The sequence below is a fragment of the Anser brachyrhynchus genome (genome assembly GCF_964034855.1).
Source record: "Anser brachyrhynchus genome assembly, chromosome: 2".
Taxonomy (NCBI): Eukaryota; Metazoa; Chordata; class Aves; order Anseriformes; family Anatidae; genus Anser; species Anser brachyrhynchus.
The window spans coordinates 106,542,758-106,566,953 of NC_137695.1; the positions used below are offsets into that span (position 1 = coordinate 106,542,758).

Sequence of the window (24,196 nt, forward strand, 5' to 3'; positions counted from 1 at the left end):
TATGAAATGACATGACTGTGGTTGCTACCTCCAAAGAATGACTAAGCCATAACATAGTTCAACCAAAGGTGCACAAGTGAGATATATTTGGAAATCAAAATACACTATTAAGTAACAAAGATCTTTAACTACCCTAAATCATTGCCATTTTATGGAATTCAGTGTATTTACATAGATTTATTCTTGCAGTGGATTTTTCCTGAGTTTAAGTTGCTAAAATTTAATGTACGGACAAAATCTTATTCTAGTCTCAGTGGGACTTAAAGACATTCATCCTTCTCCTGCGTTGGTAGCTGTCCAGTCATGCCAAGTTATGCCAGAGCAGTAAGAAAATGCCTCCTGGGAAGTAGCTGGTATACAAAGACACAAGTGTGGTTTATGCCCTTTCACAGGTTGCAGTTGATTAATTGGATGGCTGCTGCTTAGGAAGACTTGGACAGGTTTCCTTCTTCCTCCTTCTCTTTCCCCTCACACCATCTCTTGGGTGTATATCCCCCTAAGACCAAAGTTAATGAACATTAGAAGGATGCTATAAAAGAGACACACGTGTATGTCTGAGCATAGTTAGAAAGTAATGCTCTGGTAAGTAACGTACTGGGGAACATTTCTAAGTTTTATAAAACAAATCATTCTGTATGAAAAAAAAAATCTTTTGGTGTGCAGCTTTTTCCAAATTGCATGGATTATTGTTTGTAGCTTGTTCTGGCATAGGCTTTGCAAAAGGGAGCCATGAAAAAGGAGAGGAGGGAATTTCTTATCCTTTCCTCTGATGCACATTCATGTGACGACAAGAAAAATTTCACCTATACATTTCACAAAGTCCTCATTCATGTAAAATTCCTGTTGGATGTAATCTGCTGTCTCCATCAACATTTATGAGAAAATTTCCATGAGCCAAGAAGTTCTAGGATTAGACACCAGAGAGATTTGGTTTTGTTTTTGAAGACAAGAGAGAATTTGTCAGAGTATGACTAGCTCTCTAGATTTTTTACTAACAGATAATTTAGTTTATAAAATATGTTTATGGAAGAACATCATTACTGATGCAATCCATTGTGAACTAGTCTTTTCCAAATTAGAGTAAGCAAATAAACAGTGTAAGTGCAAAAAACAGCTAATATATTTTGTGCATTGATTTTGACAATTGCAGAACTGTTTTAATTATTTATGATACTTCATGTATTAATAAATGATCTGTGGTGTATTTTATAAATAAAATGAAATCTCAGTATTATGTCAGCTCACCACAGACTCCTGCATTAAATCTTTGCTGAAAGGTGGGGAAAGACATTCAATGTTTATTCAGATTATACAGTATAGCCACTGTATTCCAAAGTATTAACTTCCCCACTCTCTTTCTGAATTGATTTCTTATGCAGTCTGGAATATCTGGAGGTGCCACAGCAGTTCTCTTACTTGGATATTAAATGTGCAGCTTCATTTCCTCTTGAATTGGCAATGCAACCATTTTTTTTCTTCTCTAGGGTTTGACCCTTCAGAGAGGTATTTCATTTAAGAGTGCTTTTGGTGTAATGGTAATTGCCAAGGAGCAGTAAGGGCAGACTGCTCCACAAAAAAGAATGAGTGAAGGGCAGTCCCAATACAGGGGATGACACCGAGAACGTGTAGTCCCACAGCATGTGAGCAGCGATGTACTGGTGGCAGTGAGAGGTTCTGTGCATAGTTAGCAGTCAAGATAAGATGAGGTGATGAGCCCAGGATGGGGTTCATCCAGGGAGTCCAATTAAGAACAACACGAGACAGAGCTAGAGACAGGGCTGGAGACTGACAGTTGTATGGTGTAGCTCTGTCAGGGAGAGGCTGCTGAGCTGAAATGGGGATTCAGGATGAAAAGGCAGTGGGCATGTGGGTGGTGGGCCTTGATGAGGCTGGTGTGGTCCATTAAGGCCTACTGGTGCATGCAAGGCCCTGACACAAATAGTGGGACTGAATTATTTCATAGAGAAGAAAATTTGACCTATTTTTAGATAGTTGTATGAATACTCTCAATGAGTTTCATCAGGACATATATATGCCGTGTGATAACTGTGCTCTCTGGGCCTGATCCAAGACCATAGAGAAGCAACAGAGATCCTTCTATGGGGGTCTATTGTTTCTAGGGTCTTTTGATAAGACTTCTATTGACCATAGCAGCTGTTTCAGGACTTGGGAACTGGTGTCACAGGATGTCAGTTAGATGGCTGTCATTTGATAGTGCTGTGCTGTGTGAGCCAATTTTTTTACATACACTGGTAAGAAGGCCTTTTCCTGTATCAGACTGTACCTCCATCCCATGGTCTGAACATCACAGAATCCTACGTTGCTCCTTCCTTCTGGCACTGCCTTGCATGCTAGTATGCAGCATCTTCATCCTTCTCCTGTGCTATTGCTGTTGTGTTATCAAGCTTCTTCCTGTCCAGTTTTCTTTCTGGCCTGCTGCCAGGCTTCTGGACGAAGCTTCTTGCAAGAGAAATATTAAAGTTGTGCTTCATCCTCTTGGCTGTGTCAACAGCATTATTTCTGCATACATTTTCCAGTTCTTTCTGATCTGAGACACTCAGAGATGTGTCAGCTGAGCACAGGCAACTGTTTGTAACCTGAAGGTCTTCACATTTCAGCCTTTTCCAGGCCTTTGTTTTCACTGTTTAGAAGTAGGACTGTGAATATACACATTTTGAGCAGGACCTCTGTCCAGAAGATGAAGAATAAGTTGATCTGTATGTCTATTCATCCTGAAAGTTTTGGCACTCAGATAATATCTGCTTATTTTGTTCAGGTAAAACAGAAAAATGCTGGGAGGTAGATGATTGACGTTTGTGCTGCTGAAACTGGATAACACAGCTTGTCTATGTCCAGTGTTGAAGATTTTACCTCTTCATCAGTGTATTTTAGCAGTGCTAGCAACAAAATTAATCTTTTCCATAATGGCCCACAGCCATGTTCAGCCAAGTGTTTTTTGGAAGTCAGTGCAAGGCCCAGGCTTTGCCGCTCTGCTCCTCAAGTACCTGCTGTTTGAATGCTGGGATGCTCACCGTCACCTCCCTCCAGCATTATCCCCAGCCTTGACTCCAAGCAGGCAAACATCCAGCTAACCTAACAGCCACTGGTGTTTTTTTTATTAGCTTCCCTACCTGTGCTGCATATAACTCCAACACCTCCTGTCATTCAGCACAGTCCTTTCTTCCCTTTTCCTCTTTTAATACATTTTCTTCAGTTTTGGGCCAACATTGTCTCAGTTATTATAAGATGATGATTCTTAGAAATATATTCCACGCTCTCCATTGATTACTGAGCAGTATGTTTTAATTTTAGAAGCATAATGTACGCTCAAAGTTAATGGAGCATGACAATATTGTACACTTAGTTCTGTATTTGCCCTTCAGATGAACAACTCTGATATCTTAATAGTGCACACTGATTTTGCAGGCTGCATTTGTAGGTAGTCTAGGTATATGGTATCCATTGATGGCTAATCTGAGAAGTCAGTTTTATACTGCACCACCTGTCCAGCAATTCCAATATGAGTGGCTAAGGAATCTTGGGCAGCTCTATATATTCTTCTTACTTGTCAGGGTGATTTTGTTTTCTTGTTTTTAGTTACTGTGGTCCATTTCTCAATCCCTCTATGAAGTCTCAGTGCTTCTCTATTTTTAAAGCTTATTTATTTATTTATTTTTAAAGATTTTTTTTTCCCAATGGTGTAGATTACTCATATTTACCCAACTTAGTAAGGATTTTTAGTCTCCTTTATGTTCAAACTCTAATACTCCTTTATCGTTCTTTTAGCTAGCTCCCATTCCAAAGTGTTTCAAGCTGTAAGGTATTATCTTGTCTTTTTTGTATCGTGAGCAGCAGAGCACTCTGGTCACTGGAAATTGTGTACACTGAATGTAGTGACAAATTTTCAAGGTTTTGAATCAGGAAGTGAGCACAGGGATCTCCTCTTTTTATGTTATCTCATATACAGACGAGTGTTTAAAAGCTGAGCTCAGTAGGTTTTCCTTAATTAAAATGGGTTTAAGAGCTTAGTAAACTACCTACTTTTGTCTGTGTTTCCATTCTTATGGTCACTGGTATGCCACAGAGGAAAACCTATACTTTCCAGATGGATAAAATGCTGAAATGAGAACATGTTTTCATTTCTTTTCCTATATTAAAGAAAACTAGAGAGAATTAAAAGCGAAGACAATCTATTTTACAGACAAAAATTCACATGTCTCAAGGGAAGACTATATGAAAGTAGCACATGGAGAAAAAGAGCTTTAAGAATTATGAAATTCTCTTTCTCCTTTGTGGCTGTAAGCTCTCTCTTTTTTTTGTGTGTGTGTCCAGAGATGTAGGAGAGGCAGTTTGTTATGACTTCTGTGACAATATATTCAGTATAGTGTAGAGTAGGATGAAGATACTCATACTTATTTGTTTTTGATATCTATTTGATCTGAATGTCTATAAAGAACATCACCTTAAACCTTTCTTAGAAGGGAGCACTTTGTACTCATCCCTCTCCTCTTCTTCTTTCCTTATGATTGCCTTTCCCAAAGCTGAACTAAGAAACAGAAGAAAAAAAAAAAAAAAAAAGCAAGTTTATTGTGATCCTAGGCATAGCACATTGTTTTTGTACAAGACCTTTTCCATAAGCTGCAACCAGTAGTAGATGATACATTGCCAGATGAGAACAAGTTGATGGAAAGGTTATTTCACTATGATTGCAAATAATTTTTATATCTAATTTTTATATCTGTACTTGATCCTTTTCCAGTACGTAGAAGTAGATGATTTCTTGCCTTTTTTTTTTTTTTTCCCCTAGCCCTACTGTTTTAGGATCTCATACATTTGCAATAGGGCTTGTTGGAAATGTATAGTTGAAAAACACTACCTACAAATATTTCACTTGAAATTTCATTTTCACATTTCATTTGAAAATTCTTCACATTTCATTTGAAAATGCAGTTTTCAAAAAAATAGAAATGTTTTGTATGGTACTTGGGTTATTTCCTCTATTCAGTGATGTTTAAAATGAAATTGGCCTAAACTGGTTGGTTTTGGTTCCTTGATCTGACTTAATTTTTTTTTTTTTTTGGTTTGAGTAATTTCAACATCATCGTCTGTCCAGAGACAAAAGAAAATAAAAATCTATTTGCTGGAAAAATTGCCTCTAATCTTGGTACTGAACTAGAGGGGATTTTCCCTTTCTTTCATCGTGTTCCAAACTGAATTTCAGACAAACTTCTACAGCCTTGTTTTGTCTGTCACAAACTCACAGAAATGCATGTGTAGCAGTAAGAAAATGGTAAGTGCATACATAGTTTCCTTGAGGAGGGAGCTAGGCAACATGAAGCAAATGTGATCCTTGCTAAGACCAGCGATAGGTGAATAACTAGCTCACACAAGGTAACTCAGGCTGTCTAAGGTAGGCAGGGAAGCACCTTAAGGAGTGAAGAGAGAATATTGTGTGCCTCTGAAGGATGATGCAGAGCAGCCTAGTGCTCAGCATAAAAGATGCTAGATACTTAAGTGTGTCTCTGGAGGTCAGACATCAGGCTCGGGACTGCTCATTAGCTTCTGCCACTTCCTTGGGATGCCAGAACCTGAAGAGTCGTGTCAACTCCTTACAAAGAGACCTCTTGACTGAGGAATTCAGCTGCTCTCTTCAGATAGACAGCATTCAAAGCCACAGCTAAAAATTGCCTTCCTGAGGTCTGATTAAAAGCCTGAGATAGATCTGTCACCACTATTGTGAAGTCAACAGTGTTTTATTATTATATTTATTATTGATTTTAGTATGTCTAGCTGGTGTCCACAGTTGTCTCTTTACAAAATCAGAGGCCATAATAAACTGTGCTGGGCAGGATGCAGTTTGGGATCAAGGCCTTCAAATTTAAATGCCTGGAGGTGCCCGTGTGTGTGCCATGGTGTCTAGGCTTCACTGAGTGGAAGTGTAGTAATGCAGTGCAGAAGCCTGGAAAGAGAGACTGTGTATGCCCTGCACCTATGGCTGGCCAGGTCAGCTACCCTTGGACTCAGGGAATATTTTAAATTTCAATCTTATTTCTGAGGCTGACGGTTTCTAACTGAGGGGAAAAAAAAATAAAATAAAAACACAAAAACTGTAGCCTTATGCTATCAAATTCCTCAGATTAAAAGCGTCAGTATTTCCTGCCTACCTAAAAGATAAGTATAACATGTAATTAGCAATACTGTTGATGAGCATTAGAATTTAGCAAGATTGATTTGAAAGTGAAAAGAGCACCAGATGTGTGATTACTCTGCTACAAGAGATTTTTCTAAATGGGAAATTACTGTAGTTTCATGCAGAAAATGCCATTCCCTACAGAATGATATTGTACTGACAGAAAGTGGCATGTAATCATTCTGTTTTTCTTGCAGATTTAGTCCTTTGTGTCTACTAGACAATAACCTTGAACAGCATATTCTTGATTTTAATCTTTGTATGTGAAATTAATTAAAAATGTAAACAAGTAAAACAAACTACTTGAAAATCAAATGTTATCACGTAGCTGACCATTTTGTGTTGCTTGTCAACTTTTTTTTTGTCACTGTTTTATGTAGAGCTTGAATATCATCACGATAGCACACAGTGTTATAAAACTATGAAAAACGTGTTAACCTTTCCTTATAATCAGCCATTTATGTTGTTACTAAGATGGGTTGATATTAATAAAATACAGCACTTACAACTTACTGAGGTATGTAGAGTTCTGTGTATGTGTGCATATGTAGTAAGTGGTAAAAAATTGTCACCTCGATTGGATCACCTACATTTAATTGTATGAGATTATGAGATATGAGATTATCAGCTACAAGGGAAATGGAAACATTTTCTGCAAAAGACTTAATCTAATTAAAATTGATCTGCATACTTTTAAAATTCAAATCTGTTGGGGTATATTAGTTGTATTAGTTGTCTGTCACAATGTGAGCTTTATTTCATAGCTGTTAGGGAGAAGCAATGCTCTCTTATAAGATTTACATTAGCTACTTAGAGAGAGAGAATGACTTGCTTTTCCCCTCCTCTCTTTTTATCTCTAGGCTTTGCATTTACACTGACATGGCCTTTGAGATGATAAAATGAATCAGAATATTTTTTCCTCAACAGAAAATCCTCTTCAAAATGTTTTTGTTGTTTCTGCTAAAATACCTACAATGTTGAAGAAGGAAAAAAAAATATTTTTTGATGATTGTAAATTAAAGGCACATTTTTTTATTAACACCTTTAAGGTTTCCTGCTGAAGAATGATTTTTGAAGAAAGAATATGCTATTTGGAAAACAAAACAGAACAAAAAACAATGGAGCCTCTTGCAACAGAGTATTTTGTCCAGACAGGTTATGGAATTCAGCACTGCTGTAGAAGTATTTTGGTTCAACTTCGTATCTGTTTCCAGACTTCAGCAGAAGCCTTAAATTATGTTAGCCTAGGGCAAAGTTAAAAGAAACCAGTAAGACTCTTGAAACTCCCATCATTTGATTTGAGACAAATTAGAGGTATTTCTTGTTTATTCTCAGCTAGCAATTGCTGTGCAGAAAATGGCAAAGTAAAATAGAAATAGCCTTCCATGTGAATTCTAAAGTGCTACTTTCATCTGCAAAACTTTCTAAGCTCTTGCAGTACACTTCAAAGGACATTCTGAAGTGATTTGAGAAAGTCCAAAAACATCACAGTGACATCACTTCGCTCAGTATAGGGAATTTTGTTATGTGTTTAGAATAAAACTTCAAAAGAAGTCTCCATAATAAAAACATGTCTTGGGTTCTTTTTAGTTTCTTCTTACTCTTGGAGAGACAAATAAACAAGAAGAAGAAACTTGTCATGTAAAAGTTTTCTCATATCTGCATAGCTATTTAACATACTGTGTATTATTGAGCTGATCAGTTTCACTGGCATGCACCCATTGGAAGGATCTTTATTTCTCATCAGAAATGCACACGCATACATGTGGGATGCACACAAGAAGGCTCAGTTTTTGTCTCCCTTGACAGGTCTGGAATCTACTTCAGCTATAATGTGGTGTGTTTGCTAGCAGTCACTGAGGTCCAGTAATTCAATTTCATTTCTAGTCACTTTTTGGAGCTGACCAGTACTTTTGAGTTAAGGTCTCGTTTTAATCAAATTCACTTTTCACTTTGCAGAAACATTTCCAATATTACCTAGCTTGACTGCATTTAATTCCATTATGTCACATTTCCAATTTTTATATTAGCATCTCTGTACGGATGTAGAAAATAAAGTACCAAAAGAACTGTACTCCAGAGTACAGTTTCATGTAATATCTTTTTATCTGCAGTAAAATATGCAATAATTAGGAAATTCAAATAATCACTTAAACTGTACTGACTTTTCACCCTTTCAAAGACCTTCTGGGAGATAGCTATGTATTTTCCTTGGAATAATAGGTTGAGCAAGAAGACTTTATATTTTTGTATGGGTGCGCAAAAGTATAAGGAGGTTATTTTGAAAAGAATTGGAAAATAGATAATGTGTTCTTCTGATAAGCCTGCAGGTGTACTTTGGAAGCTGGAAGATACTAAAATATACAGTAAAGAATATTAGATATACTCTGGGGAAGAGATATTAAATATGAGGAGGTACCACGTGGATAATTAAATTCAACGGCATTTCATTTCTTAAAGCCAGGATGACAACTGTGTTTGGACCCAAAGACAACTCTTCATTATGCTTTCATGGTCATACTGGCAGACCATTTATCTCTGAGAGTGAGAAAGATTTAGCACGTGAAATGTCAGTACTTAAGTAAAGAGCAAGGTATAAATCACACGTTACTTCATGTGAATGAACCTGGATAATCTCTGGGTGCTTTTTTGTTTATTTGTTTGATGTCATACGGGAGGTCTTCTTGGATTTTCACTGGAGCTGCTCTGACATCATAACTGCATCTTTGTACAGACTAGGCTTGGACTGAGTCACAGTGTCACAGTGTTACCATATTGCAGTGGTATATTCTCACAGTGAGGTCATTGCTCTAGCATAAAAATGAATCTAAACTAAATAAAATATCACATTACTATTTAGGGAAGTTATGCGCTATAAATACTAAGTAAATATATTTTAAACACTATCAACTTGTGTATCTTAAAACCTAGTCAGAAACACTTATTGAAATATGACCAGTTACCAGAAATACTTTAATTTTAAAAATAATATGCATACCTGTGAATTTTGCCAAAACATTTTTGTGCTACATGAGATATTAGAAACAGGTTATAAATAAAGCATTTGCTCAGCATTGCTGCCACAGAAAACAGTCACCCAAATGCCCACAGATACTCCACTAGCTCCAGTCCCCTTTTAAAATGTTCACACCAGGAAGTGGGTCATGCCGAGGGCACCCACTGAAACAATGAGTATAGTGTAGAGGGGATAATTGATAATATTTCCAATTATGCTTTAAAATACTTTTGTTTTGGAATTCCAGAGTCCCCTTTTACTCAATATCTCATGGCTTTGCTCTGACATGTTGCAAAAGTGGGCCAGGACCCAAATCTAAGATCCAAACACATGGAAACTTTGGATCCAGAACTACTGCAGAGTTAGAAATAAGCCCTTCTGTCCCTTGTACACTGAAATGAAGCAGCTGTGAAGAAACCCTTAGCTTTGATCGAAAAGATAGACATGTGTGTGATTTAACTGAATTGGAATCTTTATCTAGTCTGCATTTAAATTCTAGTATTAATCTAACATCAACAGATATCCATATATAACCATTTTTTTGAACTCATCTTGAATCAATGCCACTGTAAGATGTACAGTACATTTTCAACTTGCCATTGAAACTTACGATTTTAGCATGGAACAATATGTAATATTGTCATTGATACTTGATAGCAATGTCTAACCGAAGTTGTGAAACAAAATGAATTTTCGTTTGGAAAATTGAGGTCTTTCTTGTCCTTTCTTTGTTGATGTTATTTTGACATTACCTTAAGAATTTATGATTATTACCATATAGGGACAGTGTTAGTCAAAGTCCTCCTAGTTTCATGTAGTTGCGTTAAAATTTAGTTGGCATAGGATTAACTGTTTAATTGTAACCTTATAGGGAGTATTTGTGATGTGATTGCAAACAACTCTGCTAGTTTTAGTAACAATTTTATGCACTGTACACATAACATAAGGTTCTCTTGCCTGAATAATTTAAGCTTACTTAGCTCTCTAGTTTTCTTATTTAAAGTTTTGACATTCAAGGCATCTAACATAACACTCCAGGCTTTGTAGTTTTTTTTAAGGTTTTAGGTAGGCAGATGATATCATATTTGCAAAATAATATTCAGTGTAAAATTGTGCAAACAGACTGTAAACACCATATTAGTGCTAGACCAGAGTAATGTGAAGAATTAACTCTTCAGAAGTCTAGAGCTATGAATATTTGTACTTTTGAGGGGAAATGGAAAAAAAAAATCCCTTTGTAATTGAAAAATAATGCAAAAAGTAGGAAAGTTGTCTCTGTATTTTTTTTCTTTGTGTTTAAATATTTTTTTCAGATATAACTAATGGTTTCAAATGGGTGAAGTTTACCTTTCTGCCTTGCTGTTCTGCTTCAGATACAGACATAACAACAAGGCATGACATTTATTTTCTTTCTGAGTCAGAGACCTGTGAAATTTGAATCAAATGCTTAAGAAGTGTCATCCTGAGTATATATTCAGAAAATACTCTATAAGAAACTATGATCCCTCTGTCAGGAGTTAAGCCACAAAGAGAAAATAGATATTTGAAACGTCTGTTCATAGTCTTCCATCTCTTCATATTCCTTGGAATTCAATTCTACTCTTCTCACATTTTAATATATTGATTCTTTTTTCAAAACAAAGCAAATCAATGAGAAAGGTGTGTGTTTGTCTTTTTGCAGGAAATAGTTATTTTCGTTGAAATACCCACCAACCAATGAAAAGAAAGAGATAATGTCAGCTAATTATTTTTGATGAAGTATGCAGAAACATACACATCAGGTAAACGTATACAACAGGACTGGCTATTTGTTAATGAATAATAGTGAACATGTAATTGCTATGGTACTTTAATTTTTGCTCTCCTAAGAAATTTATAATGAATTATATTTGCAGTTTATGAAGTGAATACAACATTCTCTAAAAGTAATTTCCAGGCTGACATTGATAAAAAGCTTGAAGGAGCTGGGTTTTGTTTTTGTTTTTGTTTTTTTTTTCCCTTTCCTTTTTTTTTTTTTCTTGATTAAATTGTATAAGTAATAGAGTAGTGTCAGGTCAGAGATACAAGAAAAGGTCTGTGTTCACAGCATCCATAAAATAATAAGTACATAGGAACTGTGGCTGACATTCTAACCACAAGCTCACAGCTTATACAGAAGCAACAGTAAAGAGACTGAAAATCTGTCTTTCTGGACTGTAGCAAGCAACACATCTGAAAAAAATTAGAAACATTAAATGAACTATCAGTATGAATTCAGTGCCTGAATTTAAGACAAATCTGTTTGCAAAGGAGAGAAGAAAACAGATCTTCAACATTTTTCTGTACTTTGGTGAAAGCATGGCTTTTTTTGGAGTCTGGGATTACTAATGCAGACAATGTGTGTTTCTAGCTGGACAGAAATGGACCCGGCATAGATGGCTTCAGTCTTTCATTAATGTAAAAATATTGCTAAACACACCCAAAAAGCAAATAAACAACATTTAATGTAGTCCTCAGGGCAATATTTGATTCTTAGCAACGGGATTATAAAAAATGCCTTTGTTTTCACATGCTATCCCTTGGTTAACTGCACCATTTGGCTCCAATAGCTAGTCTCAAAATGCCTAATATACAGGAATTGCTTTCTGTTTAGTCAGTGCTATACCATAACTGGCAAAAGAGAACTGAACTGCAACAGAGTTGCAATCACCTCAACACTGATCCATTGTTCTAACTTTAATACTTCATTATTGCCAGACCGTGTTAGAAAAATATGTCTATGTTTTATTAGCACAATTGTATATGTTGTGATATCTATGGAAATATGAATCATCGAATTAGGTGTGGTGTGTTAATAGGCCATTCCACCACCACTGAAGAACTTTTTTTGCACAAAATTTTAAGTAAGTCTGTGGTCTTTAATTTGTTGTCAAATGTTACAAAATAGTCGTACCTGGCAGCAATGGGTAAGCATTAGAAGGAAAAAAATGCATTTATGTTCCTCCTTGCAACACTGGCTCTAGCTTCCTCCTTGCTGTTTCTGAGAAGTTTAGGTTTAGGTTTTGGTTTTTCTGTATTTCCTATATGACTGTGATTGGGACATTGTATTTTTTTGTGATACATGATGTAGTGAGGGCCAAGTGCTTATTAAATCCATCATTTAATAATAGGATGATAATTTCACCTAGGCCTTGGCCTACAGTTTTGACTTCTTGCACACTTGCTCGCTTTACATAACTAATTTCCAAAGAACTTGATGTGTACCTAGTGCTCTCAAGATATATGCTGAACTGGACATGCCATGGTGTACCACATATATAGAAAAGAAGTGAACTGAGATTCTGGTTGCAAAATGTCTGTCTGCTGCTGGTGATCATTCACTTGTTCTCAGTACCAGATTCACCCACAGATGTAAACACAAAACCATTTTCATCATGTTAGATTACAATAAGTATTTATGAAATGTACCTAGATACAGTTGGCATAGACATTATCAGAAAGCCATTGAGCTCAGCAGAGGGCCACCACAAGGGCTGGGGGCCGGAGCCCTCGTGCTCCAGCACGTTTTCCTGATGTGCTACATTTTCCTGGTGTAAGAAATGCTGCCAAGAGACCTGTTTTTTCATTCCACAGAAGGGAAGGAGTAGGGAGGATCTTACTGCTGCCTTCTGTTACCTAAGGTCTGGTGAAAAAGATGAAGCCATCTTTTTTTTTTTTTTTTTTTTTTTTCTGGAGGGACACAGTGAAAGAACAAGAGGCAATGGACAAAAGCTGCAAAACCTAGATATTTCAATCAGATGTTGGGATTCTCATACACTGGAGACCCTTCAAACAGTGGAGTAGTTGCATGGAGACTGCAATTTCCATCCCTGCAGACAGTAAAAACTTGACTGAAGACAGCCCTGGGCAAGCTGGCCTAGCTTTGAAGTTGGCCTTGCTTTTGTATGGGGCTGGGACCAGGCGTCCCTTCCCACCTAAATTATTCTGTGATTCTGTGAACATTGATGTATGGATTTAAAGCAAGAAAAATGGGAAGCGGATTTCGAGCAAAATTATTTTGTTGTTATTTTTACTGTTGTGCTTTCAGTAGAGTAGAGAAGATGGAGGTCATTGTTTATACTTGCTATATAAATTTTCAAGACTGTGGGCAAGTGTCCAAACTGAAAGGAAAAAATTATTCAGCAACAGGCCCAAAAGTTTTGGCAACTGCTCTATTAATCCATTTGTTGGCTGTTTGTTTTTCTATAGATGTAGATTAGTTTGCCTGAGCCAAAGATCTTAGAAATTAATGCATAAATATGTGTTTTAACCTGGTTGCCAGTAAAAGAAAAGTAAAATTAAATCAATGCATCAGGGAAGGATTCATTGATGTGAGTAGCCTCATCTTCAAAACAGCCAGGAAACAGCAGAAATAGCCCTAATGTGTTTTAATAGAGCAAAAGAGGTATAAATTGTGGTCTATTCCTCTCTATTAGATCTGATTTTTCTGTGTTAATTTTTCATGGCCATATTCCAGAAGGTTTCTTGTGAACATGGCTCATACCAGATGAGCCTGAAAGGAGACCCTCAGAACAGCTTCAGAAGTCTATCTTCCTGTATGCTCTTGCTAGTTTTCACTTACTTCCCTTTTCTGCTTCTCTGTGCAGAACGTAATGCTGTTTTCCCAGGAAAATACTTGATCAAGAAATAAAACATCAGCCTCACCAACTGAACACCTATTAACAGCGGTATCTCTGCATCTTGTAATGTTTTTTCTGTACTCTGGAGAATTAAACCTGTCAGACACAGATGTGCATGGAAGTGGCTTGGCGAGATGATCATGGTGGGATGCTAACAGCTGCTGAGGTCAGAAGTGCAAACAGCTTTGGAAGGGTGTAGCAGACACCTGGCTCTGTCTGAAGCCAGTGGGTCAAGATCTCCCTTTTACGAGCGCGTCACCACTTCTACATTGATATCTGTTGTCCAAATGCTTGGAAGGAAGTTGATGTGTATGTATTAATTCCTCCTCCATTTTTTAAAGGACAGACCCTCACCCTCCTTAGAAATTGAGCCCTTACTCAGCATTGTATTATTTTTCTCAGTGTAAAAGATGCTGGAGGTATTTGTGTTTGTCAGTGTATTAACAATGTATTTGTCTTTATGGATATCTGAGGATTCACAAATTAAAGAAGACAGAAGAGGAAATTCACATCTCTATTTTAGACACAAATTAAGGTTAACACCAGACCAAGGAGGGAGGGAATTTGAGTCTGAAGCACAGGCACAACAGTGGAAACGTCTCCTGAGAATGTGGCCATAGATGATCTATGTTCATGAATCAGCTGAGGAGATGACGGGAGCATCGCAGAGGGATCTGGGGCTCTTAAGGTGAGAACATCAGAAAAAAAAGTGCCCTGCCTGTTACTTCCACATGCACTTCAGTAGGATAGAAGATCCATCTCTTTGTCCTTTGGCTCTTGATGACTCACACAACAATGATGAAGGCTCCTTAGATCTCTGTGCCATCCTCCACCTCTCATCCTAGGGGCTAATCAGTGAAGAGACATGGACACTTCCAGTCTTCCTTTGGCTTCTGTATGACAGAACAGTACTTCAAAAGATCTGGAGAAAGGTTATGTCAAAGGTGTTCAGGAAGGAGCAGCTTTTGCTTGGACACTGTTAAAACACAAACCTTTGGTGACTTTGATCATTTTTTTCAGCAGTAAACTGGGTCTATAGACCTCAAAAAAATCCCAGGAAATACTTCCAGCACTGGTTGGAAAAGCTCACGATTAAAGAACCTTTCACATCTGTTCCCTGTCACCAGCTTAAATTTAACCTATGACAGTAATGAGTGAAAGCCCACGTGCTGGTTGGCTTGTGTAAAGACTTTGTAGTCATTTGTGTGCATCACAAATGGAGTTAATTGGCAGCTGTGTCAACAGCCTCTTTGAAGGAATCGGGAGTTCATTAGGCACGTGGATAGAGCTGGTCTTTCCCTGGTGAAAAAAAAAAAAAAATACCCCTTTTACATGCGGCACTTGAGATGGAGTAGCATGGGGAAACTTGCCAAGACGCTGCCTGGTTTCTAGCCATGACAGTAGTCACATTGCTAAGGACCGCTCTCATTTGGCGGCGGTCCCGCGGTTTGCCTGCCTCCCAAGCACAGAGGAGTGACAAGAAGCTGAGGGGTTCCTCCCTCACCAGCGTCTGGCACTTGCAGGACTGAGCTCTGCTTTCTCCTATCTCTGGGCAAGGGCAGAACTGCCCACCTGAACTCAAGGAGAAAATACTTAAGTCCCTAAAAAGGTCTCATTGTAAGGCATTTTTGCATGAGCTTATTGTTAAATGATTGCATATAAAAATGCATTGATGAAAGGCATCTCTATCTTTCTGTTTCCCCTTTGTGGAGTCTTTCCTTCATAAACATAATTTCAGCTATTCAGTGGTTAAAGTATTTGCACCCTTTCCTTGCTCTGTAAAAGTTCCTTTCTGGAGCTGGTGCTTACTGAAAAGTGTGCTTATTGAAAGTTTTGGGTTACTGGAGCTGTGCATGTCAGCGCTGTTTCCCATCCTTCCTCACTGATGGCTATGTGGACTCATTCTGGGAAATTACTCAGTACCCTTACTTAAAGATCTAAATTTTATGTAGTCTTTTCAAGAAAGAGATTGGTGATTCCACCTGTATTTGTAAATCACCACATTCACACGTTGTTTGCAGAATACCATAATCAAACATTTTGATGAGGGAAAAGGAAGACAACGGCTGTACTGAAAGACACAATGGGCATCTGTTAATGTAACAATACGAGGGTTTTGTATAAATTGAGGAATGCTTCCATCTCATTCCATTATGTTTCTGCGGGTTCTCAAGAAAACTACTTTCATTTCTGTGCCTACATCCTGTCCCATGTATTTCCTTTCTGTACCTTCTGCTGCTCCAGTGAGTGGAAATGGGCTATGGTGAGCCATGCAAGATGGATGGGATTGCTGCATGGTGTACCAAAGAGCCAGGTCACAGACAACAAAAGAGTGCTTAAAATCAGCACAGTAGGTAACATTAGCACCTGCAGGTACAAGGCAGGATATAAAAGTCAAAGAAAGAGGACTCAGTTTTGTATTTAGCATGGATACATTATATGGCATAATTATGAAATCTATTTTTTTTTGTTTTATGCTTTGCTATCTCCAAATGAATAATACTCAGTATTATGTTAACATTATACATCAGATTCTGTCTGAAAACATAACATTATTGCTTCGTATTTTTGAAGCACTTCCTACCTTCCTCAGCAGTTCTAGTATTAATGTCTGGCCTGATAATCCATATCAGATTTTGTCCTGGTCCTGAGGGCTGGGCTAGATGATCCCCAAAAGTCCATCTAACCTGAATGATTTTCTGACCTATGGACAGTAAGATTTGCCACTGTGAGAAATACGCCATAAATTATTTGTCCCACCTATGAAGCACCCTGTAGATTAATGAAAGTGTGTCTCCGTTTCCTCACAAAAAATGACTATATTGCAGACACATGAAAGTGGAAAAAGGTATGAAACAACAGTTCTAGTATGGGTTCACTTTAACAGTCAGATTTCTCTACGTTACGCCTACAGTTAGGGTGCAATGAAAGGATAGTTTGATTCTTTCTTTTTTTTTTTTTTTAAACCACAAGAATAATTCTTTTAACCTCCTCTATTAACCACAAGTGATGTAAAAAGCAATATAGAACAAAGCTGTGACACTGTGTACTTCCCTGTCTGCTTGCATTTTCTCAAATTCCACTAAAAATCAGACAAATTTAGTATTAACATTTTCTTTAAGCTTATGTTGTTATTTCCTTTAAGCAAAAAAAAATAATCTTGAGACTAACAGGAGCTCAAAGGAACACAATTTGTACAGGATAATACTGGTTATTGCACTTCAGCCACTAATGCAACTGGTCCAAAATTTGAATTCTTGGAGGAAAACAAGGTACTATTTTATTTTATTTTATTTTTATTTATTTTTTATTTTTATTTTCACTTTTAATTTATTTTAAGAGTTGACTATGTGGTACTTTGCTAAGAACCAAATATCTTGATTTCCTGAAATCTTGTACATGGGAAGAAGCAGGGTCTAAGGGCTATGGGGTGGCCACTGGAATTAGTTCATTTTTTTTTTCTTTTCCCAACTCAAACTGAAATCTTTCAGGCAAGAAGTTGAAAAGCGGTGCATATTTCTTAATTTCTGAATATCCAGCTTCTATAATCTTGAAGAATCCTGGATTTTTAGAAAATGAAGAGGACATTATCCAACAATCAAAACCCTTATGCCTAAATGGTGATAAATGCCCCAGATTAGTTTATCTGGAGTCACTGGTCATTTCAGAAAGGCCTGAGAATAAAGTATTGTTTTCTAATAACATTTTTCCCATGACCTACTAAGGGGATTGTGCAGTTACTACCTCCTTATCTATATATTTTTTTAGTAATGTCAATGCCCAGAGGAGATAATGTATTAGATTAATTATCTGTGAAATATATATTGGGAATTTATTATTTTCTTTCATAAGGGAAAGGGCTCTATCATGCTTTCCTATGATTATTAATGCATAAATGGTCTAAAAAATAAATACATAAAAAAAACAACAGGGCTTGTGCTTTTTTTTTATGACTCATGGCAAAGTCTGTGGCATCAAAAAATGTGGGGATACCCACATGAGAGACTTATAGACTTTGTGGCCTGCATTTCTTTAATTTTCAGCAGAACTTAAACTTCTAAATTTACATTATGTTAATCAGTTGGGATTTATGAACACTTTTGGTTAGTTTCATGAAGTTCATTTGTTATCCAGTATGAAGTGCAGTACAATTAATTTTTGCTGTCTAAATAATAAAAAAATAATAATAAAAAAAAATTATCTGACAATTTTTAATAAAAAAACTGTCAGACTATTCCCTATCCACAGCTCATTTATGCAAAGAAAACACCTAATATTTTAGAGCCATACTTAAAAGGGAAAAAATAATAATTTCTAAATCTGGAAAAAGACAAATGCAAATACAGTCCTTTGGGGCTTTGTTCCTATTTCCTGTATAGAAGCTGTAATTTTTTGTAGTATCCTTCCACCTCTTATTGCTTGTGTCTAGACATAAATTGACCATAAAACAATATTAATATTGTATATTGCCCTGGTTAAGCATTTTTGTTTGGCATCAGGGAGGAACTTTGAACATTTTAATGGTACTTTCTGTAGCACAGTAGTCGTGAATGAGTTTATTTTAATGTAGAAATAAATTGGTTACTGAAGGTATTTTTATTATGCATCTCCTTGTAATTTCTGCCAAATAAACAAAATATTCCTCAGATAATTGGCCTATTAGTCTGTCACTTTCTGGCTATTTTTTCTATGCTGAATTAAAGGGCCCATAAATCCTAAATTCTTTATTAGCTTGCTGACTTTGCAGAGTTTGATGGTAAATAAACTGGCACAGCATTAAAAGCTCCTTATTGAAGGAAGACAATATGGTTTTTTGTATCGACTACTGCATGATTCAATTTTCACTAAGTATCACCATGACCTTTATAACAGCACCCTGAACTTTAAAAGCCAGTTTGCATGTGGTGGTTAATTCTCCCTTGTATAATGTGGTTTTAAAAATGATGACCTAGCCTTTCCAGACCTGATAAGTGTGCAGCTGATAGCCTAATAATGAAAACAAAAGGTCTTAAAATTCTGAGAGCAATAATTAAACATTAAGTGGCAAATTTGTGGAATTAATTGCATGTAAATGTATTTTCAATTTCATCTGATTATTATTATTATTATTATTATTATTATTATTATTAAAACTGAATGATGTTTCTTCTGTTTACAAAAAAAAAGGGTTTGAGACTTTACGTATAACTTTGAAGTCTGGTAGCTAAATCAAGATATCTATCATGCTGCATGTTGCTTTTGACTCTTACATTAAACTCATTTCTGTGGTATCTGAGTGCTTGTCCTCTGCTTCTTCCTCAGGCAAACTGTCATGAGACATCAAAATGCAGCCGTGCTAAAGGCATCTACTTGAATCCTGCAGATGTTAAGTGTCAGGACCAATATTTGTACAAAAAGGCAAATCAATATTGAGTAGATCTAGATTTGGGATCTAGCTGTTTGAAAACACAAGGTGCAAATCTCTTTCCCTTAGTCTGCCCATTCCTCAGGAACTGCTGTGTTAGTATAGAGAAAGAAAGATATCACCATTAATGCACGAATTAGATGGTGGCTCACAATCATGTGCAGACCATTTCCTCTTCAATTGCCCCCTTTGAAATGTTGATATTTTTTTCTGGAGGTCAAAATTTGATAAAGAAATTTAATAGTTAGAGCAATAGTTCCAAGTACATTTTCAACTTTGCATGCATTTTTTTTTTCAACACAGGGTATTTTGGTTTTATTTTAGGTTCTGTATTTATTTTAAGTTAATTCTAAGACAAATGATTAATCTATGTTGGCACAGAAAATCTACAAATGAGAACCAGACTTTCATGAGAGAAAGCTTCTGTCTTACACACTTTGTAAATCCAGACATACGTGCAAAATGCTTGCAGGTATTATTTCTGGCTGTAATGGGCAGAGAGTACAGGATGGGTGTGTAAACAAGAAATTTCTATCTCTGCTACAAATTTGCTTTATATCTCATAGTTTGTCAAGGTTCACTTCATTAAACAAATGCAGTGTCTAACAGGTTTAGTGGTGATGTGGAAAGGTTTCTTTACTGGTGTGCTTGTGATAATTGTACTAATGTGCACAGCATTCACATCTGTCTTTCTCAAAAGTAAATTTTCAGAAGGTGATTTTCTTTTTGTCCTCCTTCCCTCTTATTCCTCATGAATATATGGGTTTTAAAACCAGCCCTGTCTGTGAAATAGCTAGGGTCTCTATGGTAGGACTGTGTGATTTACACCAGGCAATTAAAATCAATTCCTAACCTACACAAGGCACTAAAAACTGAATTGCTCAACACACTGGGCTGTTGAGCACTGTGTGGTAGATTTTATTGTACCATAAGTGCTTTACTGTACTGTAAAAAGGAGAACGTAATTGCTGTGTACAACTAATATATTCAATTAGGTAAGGATAATGTTTAATAGAGCTTTTTGTTGGTTTCACTTACAACTTGTGAGTTCAAAAGAGACGCTGAAGTTAGGGAATTTCAGGATGTAGAGTGCTCTAAGTATGACATATGCTTCAACAGCCTAGCACCAAAGCTATCCTGCAGAGACAGGATTATTGTGCATTTCTGCATTGACTGAAATGGGATGGCAGTGCTTAATTTATATTGATTCAGCCTGATAATTGGCAGCTGGAGGCTGTTACAACTTGTTGAAAGAGTGCTTGTTTTCCTAGTGCAGCTCCTTAGGTGCAATGACATCAGATTCTGACTGTATCCTAAGAGCAGATATAGGAAAGTTTCTAATAGTTAAAATTAGATACCAGAAGAGCCAACTATGAACACAAATTGTTTACAGCAATTGCATCACTTCAACTGCAGGCTTCAGGTATTATTTTGTTATAACCCTGTGCCAGCTCAGTGAAGACAGGTTTCACTACCTAGGTATTCTTTGCGTACGATCACATAGTCCTATATTAGTAGGACTGCTATAGATGCCCTGGCTTTACCTTGGCTGTCTCCACCCATGTGAAGATGACAGATTCCCCAAGGTAAGCATCTGCCAAACCTTTGCCTAAAAGAACAACTGAGAACTGGCCACTGCATGTAATAAACCCGTTCTTCTCCTTAGGACTCGGTTTTCAGTGGGCACTGACAGCATGCTTATGCTTAGTCTCATATCAAATGTATAGGTACAATAAGACATGAAGGTAGCTTCTCTTTTTTCTTTTGTTTTTGTTGTTCTAAAAAACTACCTGTTGTCTGGGTTTTATTGCTTACTCAAGGATATCAAAAATGCAAAAAGGAGAGTAAAAGCCTCAAAACTGTTACTGTGTGCATGTGTTTTTACATAACAGTAAATTGTGACAGTTGAATCCCCAGTGTGGCTGATCTGTTTTAAAGCCTGTCTTCAGATGAGGATTCAACACAAAGGAATTGTTATATTAATTCTTAATATTCCTCAAATTAAGAACTTCCGCACACCACAGAAATTCATGCGTGTGTCACAACAGCAAGGTGTTAGTGCACGTTATCTCCTTGCCTGTTGACAATCCAGATACGTCCCACTGACGCTGACAGCGAGCAGAGCCCCTGTTCTAAAAATGGACCCAAGCAGCAGAAGGCCTCCTGCAGCCTTCTTAACCTGGTAAGGCCGGGGTATGAGCTGGCTGGCCCCCAGGCTGCCTGGCAGCAGTGGTATTTCATTCCTGACCACGCAGGAAGGGCTTTGCAGTCAAATTATTCAGCAGAGGGGGAGAATCGAGCACTGAGCATAAGCTACTCTCTGCCTTCTACAAGGCTCTTCTTATTGAGCCAGTTCCAAGACATTTTTATTCACCACCATTCTCCTCCTCCTCCACCAAAAGACTGGGGCTAAAGCCAAAAATTCAGTGAATTCTCTATAGTCTGCTCCAATGGGCACAACAATAACCTATTTAATCGTGTTTGGTGGCCGCAGCGCTGCCGGCCTATAGCGCTTATAGCGGATACCTGGGCCCTTGGAGAAGACAGGGAGGTCTCCGCTAAAGAGTAGGGCAGCTTTTCACCTTGAAGAGATTTATTCAGTGCAACTCTGCCACTGGATTCAGGCTCTGAACGAAGGTCACTGCTGTCACCCATGTGACATTTGGGGCAATGCCTGGGGGTTTATCCTTATAAGTAGTTGAGGCCCTTCTCCTTGCTATCATGGCTAGGCTAATATCTTCCCTCCTGCTCTTGTCAGCCCCAGAAAGCCTTCTCAGGGGTGAGTCCGTAGCTGCTGGTAAAGGATGCTGTCAGTGCTCAGGCTCCCTCCACTTCTGCCTGGCCCCAGAAGGGGTCTGCCACCCCACTGAGCATCTCTCACCACCTACAGTGGTGGGTAGGAAGCTGCCTTGTGTGAGCACAGACATCATGGCTAAGGCCAGCAACACCTGAAGTAGCACAATGAGCACTTCTGAAACAGGTGAGTGAAGTCACATGCACATCTCTTGCATGTGTTAAGACCGGCAATATATGTAATGAGTTCATTTTCACTTGAGCACAACGCCCCTGATCTTACTGATCCTTTTCCTTACCCAAGTGCAGGCTTATGAACACCAGAGTAAGCAGCCTGTGATCTTCTGCCTCTTAGCCCCTTCTGGCAAAAGCCTTGAAATGTGCAGCGGGCTGAGACTGAGGATGGAGGAAGGCAGGGAGCAGGGCATGCGGGGACCACTTGTTTGTGACCACAGGCAGAGCTGGGCCTCAGAGCCATGCTGGAGCAATTATCCCAGGCAGCTCTGGGCAGGGAGACCAAAGCAGACTCACAAGTAATTTTAAAAAAGCACTCGCAGCCCCCTGTCACTGCTTCTGCCCTCTGTGGTTTTAGGGAGCACTGTGCAGGAAAAGGCATGCCAAGGCCTTAGGGAGAGGTGTAGGCCGGTGCTTTCAGCCTCCATCGCCTCCTGCTTTTAGCCAAAAGCAATATTTTGTTGGGTACAGGCAGGAGTGCTGACAGTAAGGTAGGAGTGGGATCAGTCTGACAGCTGGGCTTTGTAAGTGTGTTTCTGGAGGGGGGAATTGCCCTTGGCTCCGTAGCCAAACGGCCTCTCCAGGAGGAGGGAGGGAGGCAGGAGGGAGGACCACAAAATCGTCTTTGAGACTGAGTGCAGTCGTAAGATGGTTGGCCTACCCACTGCTAGCAGCAGCAAGCTCTCGTTTCATTAGGTGAATTTAAAAATGTATGGGGAGGTTATCATTTTTTCAGACTATTATAATACTATATATGTGCATACATACAGGAGAAGTATATATTTCAAGAATAGGTATATATACTCCCAGGATTTTACAAAAAGATTACATATTCTTCCCCAAAGGAAGAAAGCTGCTCTTTCACCCTGCTTGAAAATATGTTACATTTCTCATTCTCTAAGAATTTCATTCACACTAAACATTATTCCTCTCTCAGTGGCCAGGTTGTTTGTGAGAACTGAACTGTAAATCACTGGCTATCTCAATCTGATAGTGATTCTTCTCCACTCTTTGCTTTTTCCTTGTGAAAAAGCCTGATAGAGCTCAGAAAAGTGAATTAACAAGAGTAGTAGCCCAGGATTTTCTGTGTTCCCAAGTGTCTGTGGGTGAGAGTGAAACAGACAGGGATGAGTCTCTGGCAGCCCAGTAGGTCAAACAAGAAGAGGTGGTTTTAGGGAAGGGTAACCACAGAAGGAGTTAACCCAAACTGGATGTAACAAATGAAAATATGCATGCACATACATCTAGAAGGGACCTACTATTTGATCCTAAATTAGAGCTATTATGCTTACAAATAAGAAATCCACTTCTTGTTTAGCACAGAAACTGTTTTTGTGCTCATTACGTTGGTTGACTCCACAGCCTATGTTTAAAATGCCCCAAGGCTAGGATTGCTGTTTTTCTCCAGTCATACAGCAATACACATTTCAGCACCAATTCAACTTAGCTCAAAAAGCTGAAGTAATGCTAGTCTGGAAGCTAATACACAAAATTATATTTTCCCTCCGTATTCAGAATTTGGTCTGTGGAGTATCAACTGTTTAAACTTAGTGACATTTTAAGTCCACTTGGAAAGTAAGAAATAGATTTTCTACTTCTGTGAAAGTCATCCGACAAGTAACCCAAGCATTTTTTTCTCTGATGTGAAAACTACAATATTTTGCACAGCTGGAAGGTAAGGCTAAATATCTGCCTCTTCTGGACCACTTCTCAGGTCTGTAGAAATATTAGTTCTGCTACACAAAGGAAAAAATAGACATTCTCGTAAAACGTGTCTTGCAAGAATTGTTTCTGGGTTTCTGCAGGGAACGGATTGTGTTCTTTTCTATTGGTACTTGCAGATACAAAGTGAAAAATGCTAAGTGCAAGGGAAGGGGGTTAAAAATAAATTTGAAGTACCA

At 37.9% G+C, this 24,196-nt stretch overlaps 1 long non-coding RNA gene across 1 annotated transcript in view; it reads left to right on the forward strand.

Annotated features, from left to right (window-relative positions):
* The window catches only part of LOC308189834, a 104,096-nt gene extending 84,937 nt beyond the window's left edge, over window positions 1–19,159 (forward strand). The window contains exons 3-4 of the long non-coding RNA XR_013946631.1: window positions 10,888–10,987; window positions 13,832–19,159. This is a non-coding gene — a long non-coding RNA (uncharacterized lncRNA). The remainder of the gene's footprint in view (window positions 1–10,887; window positions 10,988–13,831) is intronic.
* The last annotated feature ends 5,037 nt before the right edge of the window (window positions 19,160–24,196 follow it).